This window comes from Phyllostomus hastatus, unplaced genomic scaffold (assembly GCF_019186645.2).
Source record: "Phyllostomus hastatus isolate PE091 unplaced genomic scaffold, TTU_PhHast_1.1 phas_contig_1, whole genome shotgun sequence".
NCBI lineage: Eukaryota > Metazoa > Chordata > Mammalia > Chiroptera > Phyllostomidae > Phyllostomus > Phyllostomus hastatus.
The window spans coordinates 6,248,338-6,268,528 of NW_025333498.1; the positions used below are offsets into that span (position 1 = coordinate 6,248,338).

General features: G+C 37.2%; 1 protein-coding gene across 7 annotated transcripts in view; it reads right to left on the bottom strand.

The window, feature by feature from the left end:
- The window catches only part of GULP1 (GULP PTB domain containing engulfment adaptor 1), a 219,195-nt gene extending 202,896 nt beyond the window's left edge, over window positions 1–16,299 (bottom strand). Inside the window, exon 1 of one of the 7 annotated variants that reach the window (XM_045830886.1) lies at window positions 15,766–16,299. The gene's annotated coding sequence lies outside the window, so the exon portion shown is untranslated. The remainder of the gene's footprint in view (window positions 1–15,765) is intronic. The other 6 variants (XM_045830867.1, XM_045830895.1, XM_045830877.1 and 3 more) reach the window with 6 other exon arrangements.
- Window positions 16,300–20,191: the final 3,892 nt, after the last annotated feature.

Here is a 20,191-nt window from a genome sequence, read left to right on the forward strand (position 1 = left end):
ACAAGTATAAATTCTGTTTTGCATGTTTACAACTGTAAACTTACTTTTGCCACACCCTGTATTTTCCTAGTTTTGTTATCTGTGAGCAACTATGCAGCAAACCCGTATCTACTGCTAAGTGAATTCAAGTCAGTTACACGTATATGAAGTGAAGGTTTAACAGTGTTGTATTTATCACAATTTTAATGATACATCAAAACATGTTATAAACTGTTTTAGGAGTATCTACCTATCCCTACAAGATATATGCCAGAAAAACACTACAAGTTTAGAATGCTAAACCATGTTTCTCAATGAGGTTACTTTGCACCCCAGGGCACATTTGTCATTAACTGGGGATGGATCTGCCTTCTTAGAAGATATCTGCATCTACAAGGGTGTTTTGCAAACCCTGCCCCACCCCCACCCCGACACTTAGCAACAAGTGAAGATATTTTTGGTTATCACAACTGGGGGCACAGTGCTGGTATCTAGTAAGTGGAAGCTAAGGATGCTGCTAAACATCTTACAATGCACCAAACAGTGCCTTCCCCTATTAAACAACTAAAAATTACTGGTCTGACAAGTCAATACTGCCAAGGTTGAGAAATCCTATGCTAAATTCATCATTATCAAACATGCTCTAAAATGTTAAGATCAAAAACAGGAGAAGATAGGAAAAGCACAGAAGGTCAAATGAAAGGAAGGAAGAGATAAAAAGAAATCAAAGTAAATTAAAGAAAAATCTAAAATATTGTAACACATTTACTGTATGGTTAACATAAGAAATGCAATATGGGGCCAAACTGGTAATGATTACAAACATACAAAAAGAATGTGGGCAAACTTGACAACCTGTATAAAAGAAAAATGATAGCTATTTTTTCAAGCTACATTTCTAGCTTGTTGATGAATGCACTGACTTTTACATAATTATTTTGCTCTCTCGTGAACACGTTTCCCATTTTCTCATTGATGCTATGCCAAAAAAAAAAAAAAGCTGTAATAACTGAGAGAGACGCACATTGGGCAGCAGTGTTAACTGCTTGCGTAAATTGTTCAAATAATAGTGACCTTGAGTTATACAAATCAAACTTAGTTTTAAAAAATGTTTATGTCTTACAACTCAAGTTAAAAAAATACATTATGATCTATTTTTATTTTGTAACATCAAGGTGTATATGTTTGTCAATGGACTGAATTTGTGCTGGAATGATGAATATTAAACTATGAGCAGTTTTACCTCTGAGGGGTATGAGTATGAGGGCCATGAAGGCAAATATTCATATTTTGCTCTCTAGGCCTTGAGAGTATTTGAATCTTTTATAAAACAGGAATGCATTCATGTGTAATAACTTATTTTTTAAAGAATGAGTTTTCCCAAAAGCAAAATGCAAAAATTCTGCTACAGTGTGTAAACATTTAATACAAATACCTTGCTTTATATGAGCTACAAATTGCTCAAAATTTGCAGTAACAGCTTTAATCACACTCCCAAAATGGAATTTGCTAAAGAACTCCTACAGAGTTTATTTCATAGGCTTAAAAATATTTTTTAAGAAAACAAATATCAGTCAAATTAAATGATGTACTGAGCTAAATTTCTACACATGGGGTTTATTGAAAGAACAATTGCATGTCATCAGCACACCACTGGGTACCACTGGGAATTTTGCTGACACTGGTACTTTGTTAACCATCTGAAAATCAACTGGCTGATACCATCTAACCAGTGATTTTCAACCGGTGTGTCCCAGTACACCCCGGTGCTGCAAGAATTTTAAAAATGTGCAATACTTATTAGTCAGGGGCACTGACCTATTTTCCCTGAGATCGTCAAATAAAAAAGTGACAACAGCCAAGACAATAAGCGTCCAGTATGAATGAATCAAAATCACACCTATTTTTTGTCAGATAAGCAAAAAATATATTTTGTGTGTGCCACAAAATTTTAGTAATTAGTATATGTGGGCGATAAGATGAAAAGGGTTGAAAATTGCTCATTAGATCATTTTGGACATTTTTAGGAACTTAGAAATTCTCCTAATAGTTATAAAAAATTTATAGCACCTCTGAAATGGATTCTATAAATGTTTTACAGCTTTTATGAGGGTTACTCTGATTCATTAAAATAGCACACATAGCAACTGTCAATAAATACTTAAATACTTTGAATTTTCTCAATCTTTTGAATTTTCTCAATCTGCTATATTTAATTCTGAGCAGGAATAACTGCATTTTGCTCTTTTATGATTGATTTTTCTCATTATTAACTTATTTTATGGGACAAAAAAATGAATGAGAAGAAAATCAGTTACCTCATCCGACTAAAATTAGGCAAATATCTTCCAGTTTCTCACTCACCAATTAGGCTAATTTAAAATAAATAGCCACGTGAAATTTTGGCCGATGCTAAAGATTATCTTGCCAAGGTGTGAAAAATGAACAATGAAAAATTAGAAATGAAAAGGCTGCCATCATAAAATCAATTTCTTTATGGAGCTATAATTTCATTCTCAGAAAATACATTTCTTGTTCCATCTAATATCATCTATGTTATATATAAACACTATATATAACACAAATCTAATATATTTAATAGCATATTTAAAATTATATTGTAAACATATCTTTATAAAATGTATACTGGGTAATCTAATATAAACTGGTATGTTATTATATATTATAAATAAAATCAATGTCTTTAACTTTCAAAGAAAGTTATACATTAATATTGCATCAACTAATAAATTAAAAGATGTTTACTTCTATTTCTCATATTTCATTAGTAAGTGTCATTTTTCAAAAAACATTTTGACAAGTTGGAGAAAAAAACTTGAAAAAATGTAAAGGATATAAAATAAATCTATGTAATTATTCCAACAGGCAGACATATGCACACCAGCTTATAATTAAATTACACTAAATATTTCTCTTTAGTTATCACCGTTTCTTAGAATTTCCTTCTCAAATCAACAATTGAAATACCAGTTGATTAGGTAGTATCAACTACATTTTGCTCCCAGTATACTTTGTAAGAATGCAATTTCTATTTCCATCTCAGAATATTCCAATTCAATATGAGGAGAAGGAATGGGATTTGGGGACTGAACTGCTCAGATAGGTATAATCACACGTATAATCTTAAATAACCATAGAAGAAGTAGACCACGAAAAATCCTGTCGCCTCTTCACATGGAATGAGATGATGTAGCAGAGATGGCTAAGGATGGAGCTGTCTCGCTCACAGTGCGGAGTTTGGATTGTTTCTGCTACTGTCTCCAAGATAGAAACTGATTTTCCAAGTACTAGCCCTCAGATAACAAACTGGGTAAGGGCCAATGTTACATAGGTGTGTCCTTGCCCCTATTTACTCTCCCAAATTTGCATCTTTCTAACCGTTCTTCCCAAAGGCATTGTTTTAGTATATGCATGCTGGATATGGCACACTTTCTCTTAAGATCTTGAATTCCTTTTCTCTCCATTCACTCATCAAATATTTGAATGCTTACTGGGCCAGGCTTCTGAAGTTTCTGGGTCCCTAGGGATAAGTAAATTTAGCACAGCAGTCCCTGCTCTTGTGGGACTGCCACTGCAGTGAGCAAAAACTACAAGCTTGACATTAGCATCACACTCAAATACACTATTCTTTGTCATCCTCATCCACCCCCCTCCATTCAGAGAGACTAAGTCACGGGACAAAGTTATCTAAGAATCAGATAAAAAAAATGTAAGTCCACGACCTAAAATGCACTAAAAATAAATCTACAGAAAGTGCTAAAAGAATCTGTTTCAGTACTACCTCCAACAATAGTGTCTTAAAGTTAATCTATAAAAGTTCTTTTATATGCATTTTTATTTTTATGTTCCTTTTTATGAAAATTGAAAAAAAGAAATTAAAAGACTTAGGTATCTTCTAAAGTCCTGATTTTTAAAAACTCATGACATAATGAGAGTAATAAATCTAGGTGTGCTATTTTTAATTATATTGAAGGAGCTGCCTAAAAAGACCTGAATAAAAATAAGGTTTGCAGTCTACTTCAATGTTCTATTTCTCTAAATTCTTTATTTTTCCAGCTGAATGATTGTACAAAATTCAAATTTGATTTAAGAAAATAAAAATGTTTAATAATATAAATATAGTCAACATAGACAGCAGGTTTATAATGTTTATCAAAAAAGATTGAAATGTTTTTTCTAATTAATAGTAATACCATTTAATAGTAAATAGTGTTCAATAATCTAGGAAAATCCATTTTGTCAAAACTGGCTACATCTACTCATATTTACTTCCAGGTACCCCTACTGCAACGATTGGTCAAATTCAATTTGTGTGGAAATCAGCAAAGTCCAACTTGAAGTCACAAACAGGAACAGATCACTCTACAGCACCATTTTGATTATATTATCTTTAAAATGGCCTTGTGGAAACATATTACAGAAATATTCTTTGGGGAGTTAGGAAGGCCTATATACTTCATTTTTGACCAAAGATTGAGGTTCATTTTGCGAAACCTGTGAAATCCTTATTTTGTTTCTGGAGTGGAATGGTGTGAACATAGAAAGCCACAACTGCAAAATGAACAAGAAGCCCTGGCCAGCTAAACTGGCCAACTCTAAAAATACCCACCTCATATTAAGGTGCAATTTGGTCTTTACCTTTCACAACACAAAATAGTTCTTTTAAACTATTGACAATTCAGTCCTTTCTTTTCTGTCTCCTGTAAAGTGATTCTAGTTTAGATCTCTATTTATCTACCTTCCAGGCCGGTGAGACCTTCCTATAGAATAGAGACTTCCCATTCACATTTGTGTTCTCGGTCTCTTTTGATGGCTTTTCATTTTCTGATTCCCCTTAACTATCAGGGATCTGAAGGGTCAGACCTCAAGGCACAAACAACCAATCATACAGATACCTTTCAAATTTATGCGTTCATCGCAGGATTTCTCCCTATTTCCAAGTGGCATATCCAACTTACTCTAGGAGCATCTCCCCTATAATTGTCCTAAAACACATCAAACTCAAAAGTCCAAAGTGGGATTCTTAGCCTTTTCTTCCAATCATGCTCTTCATCCTATATTTCCTTATCTTGGTCAATATTACCACAATCTAGAGAATCAGTCCCGGTCTGTACATGATCCTCTTTATTCCTTCTTTCTGAAATGCTCACATCCAATCAGCCGACAATTCTGTAAGTTCAAAATCACTCCAATTCATTCTTCTCCAGCCTTGCTGTATCTCCCACATTCAGGCTCTCATTGTTGCTCATCTAAACTATTTGAACATTTCCTGACTTAGTTCTGTACCATGATTCTCATACCTCTTCATTCCATCTTGCCCAAAATCATGAGGTTTCATAAATGCAAAGCTTATCATGTTCCTTCTCTCCTTCCTCTTGCTCCTATTCTGTTTGAAAATTCGAAGGACTCACCACAGCTCATGGCCAAAGTACTCTAACAAAGGTATATATATATACACTTAGGGAAATATAACATCAACCAAGGAGTAAATGAAATCACAGGATTAATATTCCATAATCCTGGAGGATCGATATTGCCTCATTGTAATTAAAATACATTAATTTTACTTTAAGGCCAAATTATGGAATAGAAGCTCAGATTCAAATAAATTTGAACTTCTAAGAAACTGCACTTGCAGAAGGCAGATGAAGCTTGTGAGTGCATGCTTCTCTGACATTAGGGTCCTTGAGAGGAATCCAGCACGGTAGCTGGCACATGAGGCTAGAGTCTGAGAGGTATTTTGAGTGAATGAAGGTCTGGATGATTAAATGTAGGAATCCCAGTAGCTTTAATCCACTTAGCACAAAAATTATTGGCTTTCCCTTATTTTACAAATGTTATTTCAAGAGACTGATTGCTTCATTTAAGTTTCAATTATTATCATGGATGAATCTTAAAAATCTTTTCCAGTGTCTCAGGCTACAGACAAGCTAGGATACTCTTCCATAGTAGACATAACCTATAGCTTTTCAGATTTTCTCCAGCTAGGTAACAGTAACAGAACAGGACTATTCCGGCTTGATCCCTTATCAGAGATTCTTTCTTACAGTGGGTTGGAATCTGAAGATAAGATGACTTCATTTCTTCCTAACATAAAGACCATTCCTGATGTTACATCTCCAAAACTACAGGATTGGAAAAAGAAAAATGCCCTTGGATTGAAACTGTGGAATGGAACAATTTCAAAAATTATAATGGAACAACAGGAACTTTACTATTGATTCTCAAAAGCCTCAGGGCAATCTGAGAAAGAGAAGAACTGATGCTGCCTGCTCAACAAGCTCAACAGGAGACACAGTGTGGATGCTAAAACAATCGTGGGGCCAAAGGACACACAAGAGTGAGTGACATGAAAATCTACTAGAATGAAGATTCTTGCTTTTATACATGCATACAAGGTACATGTCATTATCTTCATTTTATATTCAAGAAAAAGTTCTAGAGATCCTAAGTAATCTACCCAAGATCCCTATAGTAGTCAATGATGGAGTCAAAAGCACGCCTATATACTATGGGAACATCTGTGAAGGGGCCAGGTCTCTCTGTTTCTCTGTGAGTCTGCAATAAGTCATCTGGAGTCTTTCATAACATCCCTTTTCTTCAGAGATAAGGATGCTCTTTTCCTTGTGGGATAGGGAAGGCATCTTTCACATGAGAATTGTATGATCTGCTTTAGGGAAAGCTTAGATTCTTTCCTATGCCATCTCCCAAATTCCTCCAGGTTGAAATATTTAATAAGTTTAATAAGTTTAATATTTTGAGGCCACAAATCCTAAACACCATCATCTTCTTGTTACATTTCTCTCTTGTTCAAAATACCATTTTTCATGTGGACTCACAGGTATAAGAAATTAAGTTAAGGAGCGCATGGGCGTCAAGAAGATCCTAATGGAGAGAAACAATTTGAGGTGGGGATGATTTTCACTTTATCTGGTTATTTTAGCACACAGTGGAAGTTGGAATTTAGATCATCTGGATACTTATCTTCTTCCTCATTTTATATCTGCTGTGTGCCAAGTTATATTTTCTATTAAAATTCCCAAAATAGATAAAGCGAGAGTCTCTTTATAATCGGTTCCATACCAAAAGGCATTTATTCACATTCAAACACCCAAGAGAACGTGGCTTCCTTTAAACAAGGGAAAGGTCACCAGAGGGCACTTCTATTGTGTGGAGGGAAAGGGATGCCCCAGGACAATCCCTTAACTACAGCTTCTAAAAGAACAATAATCCTCTGAAAATTGCACCACTTTGTACTCTCCCTGTCTCTCGCCTAGCTTTAAATGAAGGTCATGATCTCATAGAAGAAGCATCCCAAGCATGTTTACTGCATTTTTACACAATCCCAGTAATGTAGAAGGTCTTGTTACTCTAGATATCTCCATTAGTAACTACTTTTCTGAGGTCTTTCACTTTCCTTTGGTATTCAAGTTACTGGCTGCCTCTATCGCTATCCAGCCCAACAGCCATGTCTCACATCCACATTAGTACCAGTCCTAACACAGTAGCTTGTGCTCTTTCTTGATCAATGACCCAGTTACCACTCTGCCTCACTGCTGGCTTTAAACACGTGCAACATTCTACCTCCAGTTTCACCAGCTGCTCTTCACACGCACAGCCTATGCAAACTTTAGTTTGTTGTTTCTCACACCCCCTCATTCCCAGCACACTTGCTCATTGTGACACTGGACTATTCACTAAGTCTGTTAGGTTATTGTTTGTCCCTACCTCCTGCTTAAACAACTGTGTAACTAGTGTCACCCCCTACAAGGATACTACTAATACTCTAAAATATTTCACACTTACTTTTGTCAAGTCTCAGCTTCCAGTAATTCCTACCACCTTTAGAGCAAGAGGACAAAGACTCAGTACTACCTCCACACTTTGATACAGCACATTACAAAAAGCAATACACATAATGGTAAACCATCAAAAACTGGAACTTAAGAACATCTTGGCAGAAAATAATTAATTGCTAATAGTTCCAGTGAACTTGAGTTTTATAAAACTAGTTCTTACTTAAAAGTTTATTATATATCCAGTTTTTATATCTCTGTGAGATATAAACTCTGTGGACCTGCATTTCATAGTTTAACTGAACCTTTATCAGCTTTATCTGTTATATTTAAATAGTGATAAGTTAGTTTTATCAGACTCCAAGCTTTAAATTATTCAGACCATTGAGATTCCTTTAATGTTTTTTAATGTCTGTTTAATAAGACACCACAAAACCAAATAATTGATAAGATTTTTCAAATTATTTTATTTTTATTGAATAGTGTATTTCTAAGATATACATAGCATTTATTCACCGTTGAATTTAGTTAAGATGATTAACTACTATATATTGTATTAAGAATAATAAAGCTTGGTGATTTGAGTAATAAAATATTTCTTTAGCACTAATCATATCCAAAGTACAAAACCCAAGTAGTCTATAAAGCTTTTTAATAATCTAAATCATTTTTTTAAATTTTTATGTTAAATTAAGATACCACAATCACTGTTCTAATTAAAGTACTAAAAATTCTAGTTCAAATTGGCCTGGAAAATAAAGAAATCCATTATCTCACATAACAGTAAATTCAGAAATATGATAGGTTGATTCAGGAACCCAACAAGGTCACCAAGCACCTGGATTTTCTACATTTTTGTGCCATCATTAATACATTTGTTTTGCCCTCAATGATCTCTGTCCTTAACAATTCTCTAAAACTGTATTTTGCTACATCACATCACATAAGCAGCATCATCTTACTAACTATACTCAATTGAAATTAATTCAGTTATACAATTGTCTTTTTAAATAAGCCAAACTTTCTCTGGATGTATATGTAGAGTCAGCAGTGATCGGCATTTATGCTGGAGATTTTTATGATTTAGTAATAGTGCAAATCCTCAAGGAGGTAGTAGTAAAGTTCCACCATCAGTTAAAATTCTGTATGCACAATGGAGTTCCACAACAGCAGACAAAAATTAAACAGATTACAGAAAATAACATGCACATGACCTTTAAAGACATTTGCAAAGTACTTTGTCTTCTTAAACTCTTACCAGTACTTACCAATGTATGTTTTAACTTACCCAAATGGAAATCTACATAAATGAGCCTACTTGCTGTTAAAATTTTACTTTAAATTTTTACCTTATTGGTGTAAATAGCTATGAGAGAAACCAAGAGGCTAAAATCATGTTTTTTCTCGTATAGCAGCTTTTAATTACTGCAAATTTGGAGATTTGCTACCACACAGTACAAATGGTTCTATTCGCTTTTTTAACTAAAATATGCTATCTAAAATCATATTACCTCATTTAAATACAAACTGAGGATGAGACCTTAGTTATAATTTGACTCAATATTATATAACTTTGAAGATGTTTTACTGCCAAATCTTTAATGATTCAGTTTATAGGTTATTTATGCTCTATACTTTCTTCTACCAAATGACTATGTTTCAGTTATTTAAATGACTATCATCATTTCTTCAAGAGAATGGACTAACGACTGAGCCCCAGTCATTCAATCTGTTCTTTTTTGGTGGCTCTGGCAAAGTTTAAATTCTCTGAAAGTTTTGAAGGACTTGTGGCTGGAGTTTCAGGAAAAATATCAACAATAACATCTTATAACTGCAAGAAAAAAAGCTATGCAATACCAGAAAAACACTACATTTCCACACAATTATTACTTTATAGTATCTTATAAACTTAGCAGTAGTATTTACATTTGCCTGTGTTCTACTTAAGAAAAGCAGCAAAGGCCTCTATGGGAATTCAGAGCTAGTCACCTCAAGGTATGCTTCTGTGTTATGCAGATTGTTTTGAGCTAAGGGGAATTTCGGCCTCAAGCTCTAGAGAAACTTCTACCCTTCTCTTGTAACTATCCAGAAGAGCTTGAATCAGGAGCCTTGGCTATAAGAGATGGTATCATCAGAGATAACTCTTGACCTATCTGTAAGGCAGGAAAAACTTCTGTTTACTAAACATCTGCCCTTCTTATCATCCTGTAAGGATCCTTTGAATTTCTGAAAGCACCTCATGCCTTAGCTCAGAATGTCTTACACACTCATGTTCCCTTTCTGTTTCTGAGCCTCTGAGCCTCTGAGGTCACTGAGTCTTAAGTATTTAGAATTCCCATACATAAGAATGCATTAAATTTGGTTATTTGCTCTTGCCAATTTATCTCATGTCTATTTGATTATTAGGCCAGCCAGAAGAACCTTCAGAGTAGAGGAAAATTTGTTCCACACCTCCATGATTATGTCATCAGAGCCACTAACCGAGAATGTGGGTAACAGATCTTTCCCACTACTTTTCTCAACCTGTGCAAGTATAAATAAAAGCCTAAAAACTCCTCTATCATTTGGAAAAAAAATGCCAAGGATCTTTAACAACAGTAATCTGCAAAATCCTTTAAATTAATAGTTAAAAATGGGTTCAGAAATATCAATTAATTGGTTATTTTTCCCTATGAAAAATAAATCTATCATGAAAATAGAAACATCAAAGGGGGAAGTCATCTAAGGCATCCAAGTTTCTAAGTTATATTCGGAAGTTATGTCATAAAGACAATGTGTGGGTATATCTATATCATGTGAATAGCAAAACAAAATATGAAGGAAAAGCAGCTACTGCTATCTAGATATGCCGTATTACATGAACCTTAGAAAGTATGCAGTGTTATTCAAAACTCTTTTAAAAAGGCATAATCTTTGCAATGTAGCACAACATATGGTAGCAATCACAGTTATTGCATTAAGTTAGCTCAGTTATTCATATTATGTGAGCAAATTAGAGCAGCTTTTCCAAAACCATCCTTAAGTACACAATATTGAGGATGAGACTAATTCCAAATTTACCATAACTATACTATTTCAATGAAAACAGAAAATTAGCACTTTTCCTCCTGCACAATGTTTGAGTCAATTGGCTGTCTTCCAGTAAAAAATAATCATGCATTGTTATCATCATTAGGGTGGCTAAACACGTTTTCTTAGCATAAAATAAACATAAAATTAGCAAATTACAGAGCCTTAAAAATTATAAACACTGCTTTCTAAGCCTAACTCTGGAACAATGACTTTTTAGCCATAATCTATCAAAATAGAGGTCTAACTTCAATTTTGTACCCTCACTGTCTGAAAGCAACACAATTCCTGTGCTCAAGGTCTATCCCATTTTTTTTCTTCCAATTTGAAAATATTCAGTCTTCTATAGTCCTCAGTCCACCAGCCTCTAACACATTTAGGAACTAGGACTCATGGCAGCCATGCAGTTGGGTCCTGTTACTACTTTTGAATTTATTATTATATTCAAGTAAAATAATTTTTTTTTCTTTAGAGGTTTTAGAAAACAAATTGCAGTTTTCCAGAGTAAGTCACAAAGACTTCTAAGGGAAATTTAAATACAAATTACCTATTACTCAGCAATGGAGATTAAAATTTAAAAATATTTTAATTTAAAATTAAAAGAAAAATTGGATAGTTTCATTGAGATTATCCTAATACATGCTAGAACATTCACTTCTTTTTTTTTCAATTTTTTTTTTAGATTTTATTAATTCGTTTTTAAAGAGAAGGGAGGAAGAAAGAGAGGGAGAGAAACATCAATGTGTGGTTGTCTCTGAAGTGCCCCTTACTGGGGACCTGGCCTGCAACCCAGGCATGTGCTCTGATGAGGAATCCAACCAGCGACCCTTTGGTTCCCAGTCCAACGCTCAAACCACTGATCCACACCAGCCAGGGCAACTTCTTTTTTGATTATTCAAATAAAGTGCCAATTTTGTTAATATGACCATAAATCCAACTACTATTTCCCATATACTCTTACTTTTTATCAATTTACTATAAATGATAAAGCCTAAAAAGTTATGATTAAGTATTTTACCAAAATATTTAACTCTTTAAACAATGTCCCTGTACAGTGTGGTCCCCCTTTCTCTGCAGTTTCCTTTTCCTCAACTTCGGTTATCCTCACTCAACCACAGTTAGAAAAGATTAAATGTAAAATTCCAGATATTTTGAGAGAGACCATATTCACACAACTTTTACTGTAGTATATTGTAATTGCTCTACCTTATTATTAGTTATTGTTAATCTCTTACTATGCCTAATTTATATAGTAACTTTATCATACGTATGTATGTTTAGGAAAAAATTAGCATATATAGGGTTTGGTAGTATCCGTGTTTTGGGCATATAATGGGGGTTTTGGAACATATTCTCCCATAGACAAGGAGAGACTACTATGCTTGTTCTGGTTTTGTTTTTCCTCTAATATGCTAACTTATACACCTGAGAAGGAATTAAATTAAACATCCACGAGTATAGCAGAGTACATTAAGCTATAAATATAGGCATTTTATTTTATTGACATGTCAAACTGAAAATTAAGTATTTCCCTATTTTTTTGCATGGACTGGCAATTAACAAGTTCTTGTGCTATAGGTAGCAATATAGACAATAAATTATATGTTGATAAACGGTTTAAGAAGTAAAACTAACAGGCACAAAACCACAGTGCTCACAAGTACAGTGCTGGGATTCAAATTCAAGGCTGATGGCTTCTGCAACATAAAAAGTACGCTATTAGCAATGGTTGAATCAATGAACAAATGGTTCCTAAATCTACCCTCTAAACTTTTAAGGAAGTTGTTGTGGACATTGGGGAAAAAAAATTTGTACATCATAAATGTATTTTTGTCTCTCAAGTGTTATTTCCAAGAAGGGAGCCCAATTCTCCAAATATATCTGGTAACTTCTCAAAAAGACAAACTGGAGCTGAACTCAAAAAACAACTGGTCCTGAGTATAAATATATACTAGAATGAAAATAAATAAATTTGCTGATTGTTCGTCTCTGAGAGAATGACTCAGCTTTACCCATAACACAGTATCACCCTTGCCTTCAAAAATAAAATTTATAGTTAAATTTAAGTTTAATTGAGGCTTTAGCTATGATTAAAAGGCAAGAGCAATAGTTTTTATAAATTAAACAAGATATTCTCACATTATATGTGTTCTGGATATAAATATTACCATTTTAGCCCTATAATCTCAAGTGAACGACTGAGTCAGATGACCCTATGACCCTATGACCTTTGTGTCTAAAAACCTATTGATACAATTTCTTCTCCTTAATACTCATACTTAGCTTGTAATTATGTAAAGGAAAGTTTCTTTACAAGTGGAAAAACTGAAATCATAGTCAAGGAAACACTTTGCCAAGGGTGATTCATCAAGTCAATCTCAGAGAGCAGCCTGATATTCACAATCTCAAACTCATCAATCCAGTAGAAATACAAGCCCCATTAGTGTTTTTTAACCATTAACTTCCCCTAAACACACAATAGTGGACTTATGTCCCAGGAACAAAATAGACAAACAATTTTAATACAGAAAAAAAGGCTCTGAATTGTAGAGAAGGCTCTGAGTGCCTAGCTGCTCAGAAACTCAAAAGCAGCAGGGTCCTTATAATCAGGCAATTGTGTGAAATGCTAAGATCACACACATTCTACTCTTTCAGGTGAAAGAGTAAGAACTATTTAAAAGGATCACTTCTGACAAACACAAGAAAGACATGCTGGACACGTATTTCACTTTAATTCCATGACCCAAATCTGTGCCATTTAAGAATACCTAATTGAATTATTCAATTTAGGTGGAAAATCATCTGTTCAAAGCCCAAGTCTTCTAGTCTTACTGGCTATGAAAACAAAGAAGGTCAAGGTCAAGGGACTGAAGTTTCAGCAAGCCTAGTCCAAGCTAAGGAGACAAATAGCAACAAAGTGTGAGCATCTGCAAAGTAGATCAGCACAAGCAGCATCAGGCCCTCAGCTATTCCACTGCAAAACTGGTAAGGAATGATCATACTTTAGTAGAGCACCTCTTTCACTCTACTGTGTCATATCCAACTGCACTTTATGTTTAGTTTACTTTTTTGCCACGAAGTCTGATCTTAGTCACCAAAACCATTCTTATATCAAAAGACACCCCTTGTTTAAAACCAAGTACAACCAAGAGCTCCTTTCCAATTGTCCCCTGCAACTTCCCCTGTCTCTTTCATGCCTGGCTACTGAGCTCAGTCTAGTTTGGCTGCCGGCCCGGTTCCTCTCTTCTTTCCTTGTCAGTAGTAAAAACTTGGAAAACACTCCTGGACAGCTCAAGGAGACCTTTTAATTATGCAATGGGGCAGTACCTTAGCTTTGTGGGCTGTTTCCAGCAAGGCTTATAGTCGCCAGGGACTGCACTCTCCCAATTGGTAGGTTTTCTAGCAAGGCTACTTGTTTTCCTAGGGGATGGAGAGGAAGACTGGCAGAGAAACGGGGCGATTTGCAACCCTGAAAAATTTCCAACTCCTCTCAGAGTTTCCGACCTTCCAATACTCACTGATTACCATTCCTTTAGCACCTAATCACCCATTTGGCATCACAGACACAAAATCATCAGTATAGCCGGTTTGCCTACTAATCCTAGAAATTAAGTAGTGTCATAACCAGAACACTTTCCAAGAAACGTTTATTCTCAAGTGTTAATGCAACATTTTTTTTAAAAAAGCAGGTACCCAAATAAATTTCTTAAATCCTTCCTAACTGACTGCATTATACTTTGTCAAGCTTGCAGAGAGAAACACTTCATGTAAATGTCTGGTTCAAGTGAAAGTAAGGCGAGCTCAGTTAGGAAAAACTGCAGGACCCAGGAAGGGGTACCTTGACCGCCAGCCTGCATATACTCGGGGTTTGTCCAAAGTACTAGGTAGACTCGCCAAGCCCAACACCAGCTACATCTTTCCTTACTCTACGCTGGTACGCTAGTTACAGCTGCAGCGTCCAGCTTCCTGTTCCAAGTCCCATTCAACATCGTAAACACATTCCAAGAAAACCAGCCAGCCTGGAGTTCCCTCCCGCACTCAGGGAAGTCAGCGCGGAGGCCACAGGAGCCACGGGGAAGGATCTATCGCGCTGGTTTCTGATCTGTGTAGTGAGTCAGCCCCTGGGGAGAGAACCTGGACAAACTAACTGGGCTTCGGGACCGAGAACCCAGGGTCTCATCACCCTGCAGCGCGGCGCGCCCCTCTAACGTAACGCTAGCCAAAAGCAGCTACTTGACCCACCCATCCAAAGGGTACAATGCGGGCGCCGCCCCTGAGTTTGGGCCCACCCATCCCCGGGCTTTAAAGAATCCTCGGGCGCGCCTCGGAGCTCCGCGCCTCCCAGCCCCCAAGCTCGCGCTCCTGGGACCAACAAAAGGGAGCTTACACTGGAAGAAGTTTAGCTCCTGGGTCGCTTCGCTGTGACCAAGCGATGACTCGCCTGCTCTGTCCCGTCCGGTCCACGCACCCTCAGCGATACAGATCCACGGGCGCCTGCCGCCCCACTCCAGCTCTTGCCCGCCGGCCCTGCCAGCCCAACCAAAGTTATCACAAAGGGCTAAAGCAGGCTCCAGGAGTCGGGAGACTGCTGCGTCCCCCTGATCTGGTGAGGCTCTGCCGTCCTCCCTGAAGCACTGCCATAGCAGTCGTCAACAGGTCTTAACCTCCTTTCCTGCTGAACGACACCCAAAGCCTTTCACTGTCCTTATTTTTGCAACCTGCCCCGAGGCGGCAGCGGCGGCGCGCAGCTCCGCGCCTTCCCTCCCCCGCACCCGCAGCGGCAGCAGACCACCACTCGCCACCTCTCGGGATGTCAGTTTCAAAGAGATTGCACCCTGCCTGGCTGGGGGCTGAGCTGGCAGCCAGAGAAGACCCAAGATAAATCCCGGTCTCTCCGTACCTTAGTAACTGATGCGATCGGGTCAGCTGGGGCAGGGGCGTGGAGAGCTGCTGCCTCCTCCGAGCCGGGCGATCTCCGCTCCAGCACAGGGCTCTGACGTTTCCGTGGCCGAGAAGGAAAGTTTCCTTACGCAAATGCAGTGCTGGACTTGGGACCCTCCTGCTCGGGTCCCCTCCCTCTTAGCGCTCTCTACCCACTCTGTCCTCTTCTTAATCTCCTGAAGCCAAAACTGGCGCTGCCTGCGGCTGGGGCTGGAGGCTCAGGACTCCGGGTCGCTCCGGGCTGGGAAGCGGGGCTCCCCCTCTCGGCCAGAAGGGAACTCTCCACGACTCCGGCTGGGGCAATTCTGGCGGTCTCCTAGGACACTTCCACGCCGGACGCCAACGTTCAAGCTCGCAGACTTTCCTCAATCTCTGATGGTCGCTTCCTATGGGCCCTCAGGGCTATCTGGCGTTTGCACGCAGGACCGAAGGGGCGGGGAGTGGAATGTGAGAGAAACCCGACAGCAGAAGGCGAGGCCTTACCTTATTCTGTTTTTGCTGGGACATAAGCAGAAACACTATTCTCCTCCCCACCCCCACCCCTACTCCCAATTCCCCGCCGAGTTTCCTTTTGAACCTCCTCTCCGAAGCTCTGGATCAAGACTGTTCGCCCTTCCTTACCTCTTTGTCTTTCCAAACACAATTTAAAAACACCTCTGCTGCTTAATACGAAAGTGTCAAAAGAAGTACAGGGATACAATTAAAACATGCCCTTTTTAAAGTCTTTATCAAGAAAGCATTAACACAGTTGCTACTGTAGCTCTGAAGGCTCTTCACAGACTTTTTTCCTTTATTTTTCTCATGTCTTTAAACTCAGCCTGAATCTCTGCAATTGTTTATGCCAAGAAAAGAAGAAAAGAAAAGAAATGAAAAGAAAAGAAAAGAAAAGAAAAGAAAAGAAAAGAAAAGAGTCCCTTGAACCATCAGATCATGCTCATTTGCTCCATTCAGATGTTTACCTTAGAATTCTGGACTTCTGTATAAGGCTCAAGGAAAAAAACAACAAACCATTCTTACCCTGGTAAACCTCTGTGTGGGAAGAAGGGCAAGGAGTATCCTCATATAAGTCATTCTTGGAGGATGAGAGGAACTTTACTAAATTTTTTTGAGATACTGCTCAGAATTTAGTTTACTAAAATTTATATTGAATGTGAAAATAAATGGGTAACGGGAAAAAGGATTTCACAAGGCTAGCAAATATAATGTATTACAGTAGAATCCAAGGTTTAGAATCAGGCACGCTGGCTTACTTTCCAGACTCCAAACTTAGCCATCCTGCACCCTAGGACACTCAGTGCAATTACAACTTCCGAAAAGATTTATATAATGGCATTCACAGAGTCACCTGGAATAGTGGCAAGCACAGAGGAGGTACTCAATAAATATTTGATTCTTACATCCCACTATCTTTGACTGTAATTAAAAGAATATGGTACTGGAAATTTCCCCCAAGACCTTGTCAACTAAATTGATTTTCTTCTTCCTGATGCTTTTTTCCATTAAAAAAAATACATCACAATTTTTGAAATGGAAACTAAGTTTAGGGATAACCTAGCTGTAGCGAAACATTTTAAATACAAGGCAACTGAATTCCAAGAATCTTAATTAATTTTCCCAGATCTCATGGTTAGGAGGGCTAAAGCAAGCACCAGAAATCGGGCATCTTCACACTTGGGCAGAGTCCTCTCTTAACTATGTTCTTTTCCCTTTATCACAGCAGTCAAGCATTAATAAAAATAATTACATTGAAAACATTAATCTGAGGACAATGCTAGTTGCTTTTTCTGTGCATAACCTTTGATAATGGAGAAAATGAATTATAACAGGCATTGCTAAGACAATCACTTAAAATAGGGTGTGAGGGCTTTTAAGAAGTGCGGCCTGTGCACAACTTGTGCCTTAGTTCTTAGAGCTATTATTAAGTTGCTAAGCCTGTTGCTAACCTCAGCTCAAGGCCCAGCCATATATACCCTGGAACAACCACCGCTAAATGGGCATAGATGGACTTTACTCCTTTCCTCCTGGTTTTCACCTCCCTCCTTTGCATATTAGAACTAAATAATCCCTGTTAACCTAGTCAGCAATTCGTCATTTGCATAAAAGAATTACCTCTACTGGTTTTTGCCTGTATACATAGTGCTCTGTCTTTGTTCTCTCCAGGGCCCAGTTCGGGTTCCTGTCTTAATCTGTATGCCCTTTGTTCTTTATTACAGCTTGACCATATTCTACGGTTAACACCTTTAAACAATTTACAAAAACTGCTAAAAAAATAAATGATGCCATTTAGGTGACTATTTGGTATCAATGTGATTATAAAATAAATCAAATTGTGGCCCAATATTCAGGAATAAGGAATGACTACATTATATAATTATAAATATATGGTTTTTTAAGACAACACTTTAAAAAGTTCTGATAGACTACACCCTTCTCCATGAAAAAATAAACAAATAAAATTTAAAATTCTGATAGCAAGCTCTAGGCCCCCAAGAGTACATCATTGAAACAGTAGTAACTGTGGATCCTACTTTGAGAAACACCAGATCAGTCTTCAATACACTATATGCCTACTTGAACAAATTCAGAGCATAAGAATAAATCAGGCTACAGGGAGCCTGATTTCCTTTAATTCATACAGGGAGTATGAATTAAAGGAAAATCTCATAGCATACTTATTTCTTGTTTATTTGCCTCTGATATCTTTTTTAAATTTAAAAGCATTTTATCTTTTTTTCATTGTTTTTAATTTTATTTTAATCATTGTTCAAGTACAGTTTTCTGTCCTTTACTCCCATCCCAGCCCACCCACCCATCCCTCCCCACCTCCCTCCCATTTCCACCCCCCCTTGTTATTGTCCATGCATCCTTTATATTTGTTCCTGTAAACCCTTCCCATTCTCCCCTGAAATTCCATCCCCTCTCCCCTCTGGTCACTGTCAGTCTGTCCTCTATTTCAGTGTCTTTGACTATATTTTGCTTGTTTCTTTGTTTTGTTGTTTAGGTTCCTCTTAAAGGTGAGATCATATGGTATTTGTCTTTCACCATCTGGCTTATTTCGCTTAGCATGATGCTTTCCAGCTCCATCCATGCTGTTGCAAAGGGTAGGAGCTCCTTCTTCCTTTCTGCTGCATAGAATTCCATTGTGTAAATGTAGCATAGTTTTTTGATCCATTTATTTACTGATGGGCACCTAGGTTGCTTCCAGCACGGAGCTATTGTAAATTGTGCTGCTATGAACATTGGGGTGCATAGGTTCTTTTGGATTGTTGTTTCAGGGTTGCCTTTGATATCTTTAAAAAGAAGTTCATCTAAACCCTTTCTCACCTTACTCAGTGTTGAAAATCATTTGGACTTTTATACAGCTCCCTGGTTCTCAGAGATGAGAACCTATATCTTCCTTCTAGGCAGGGGTTCTATACGACTCCAGTCTTCCCCTGAGTTAGCCACTGAAACAATTTTTGAAGGTATTTCATAGCTTTTTCTTAAGTTCTTTTCTTCCTTTTGATGAGACTTGGAAGTTACCAGAAAGAGAAAAAGTTACAACTATAAAATGCATCCACCATGGATGAATGAATGGGGATGCATAAATCCCCATGACTATCTTTTCCAATCATTGCATACAGTGCTAAAGATTACTCATTTTTATATTTCTTACAGTGTTTAAAGTCTCCAAATTTCTATTGTTCTGTAATTTTTATAAACTGACTTTTTATATGAACTGCTCTTGGAAATAGATTAGGAGTATACAAATCTCAAGGATGTCAGAACCAAGTTTTTAAAAACACTAAAACAAAAGAAAGCAAAATTTAAAATCAGATTGATAGCATGCCCCAGGAATTGAAGAAGGTAAATTCCATGGATGAGGGTTGTAGAGGCCCTGACAGGGCACTACCAGTAAAATATGAGTTATTCTACCCATAGCAAATGCTTATATTTCTACTTGAAAATTCTTTGCATTTTTCATAGGCATATATGGACTCTAAGAAGTCTTGACAACCTTCCAATATTTTTTCATGTCAACTTACTTCCTTTTTCTTTATTTTTATTAAGTCTATTGGGAGGACATTGGTTAATAAGATTATATAAGTTTCCAGTGTACAGTTCTATGATACGTGATCTTCATATTGCATTGTGTGCCCATCACCCAAAGTCAAATCAGCTTCCATCACCATAGATTTGACACCCTTTACCATCTCCCCACCCTCCTTCCCTTTGGTAACCGCCATGTTACTGTCTGTGTGTATGCATTTTTGTTTGTTTTTCTTATTTGTTCATTTGTTGCTTTCAGTTTCATAATCTACATATGAGTGAAACCACATGGTTCTTAACTTTTTCATTCTGACTTATTTTGCTTAGCATGATATTCTCAAGGTCTATCCTTGTCA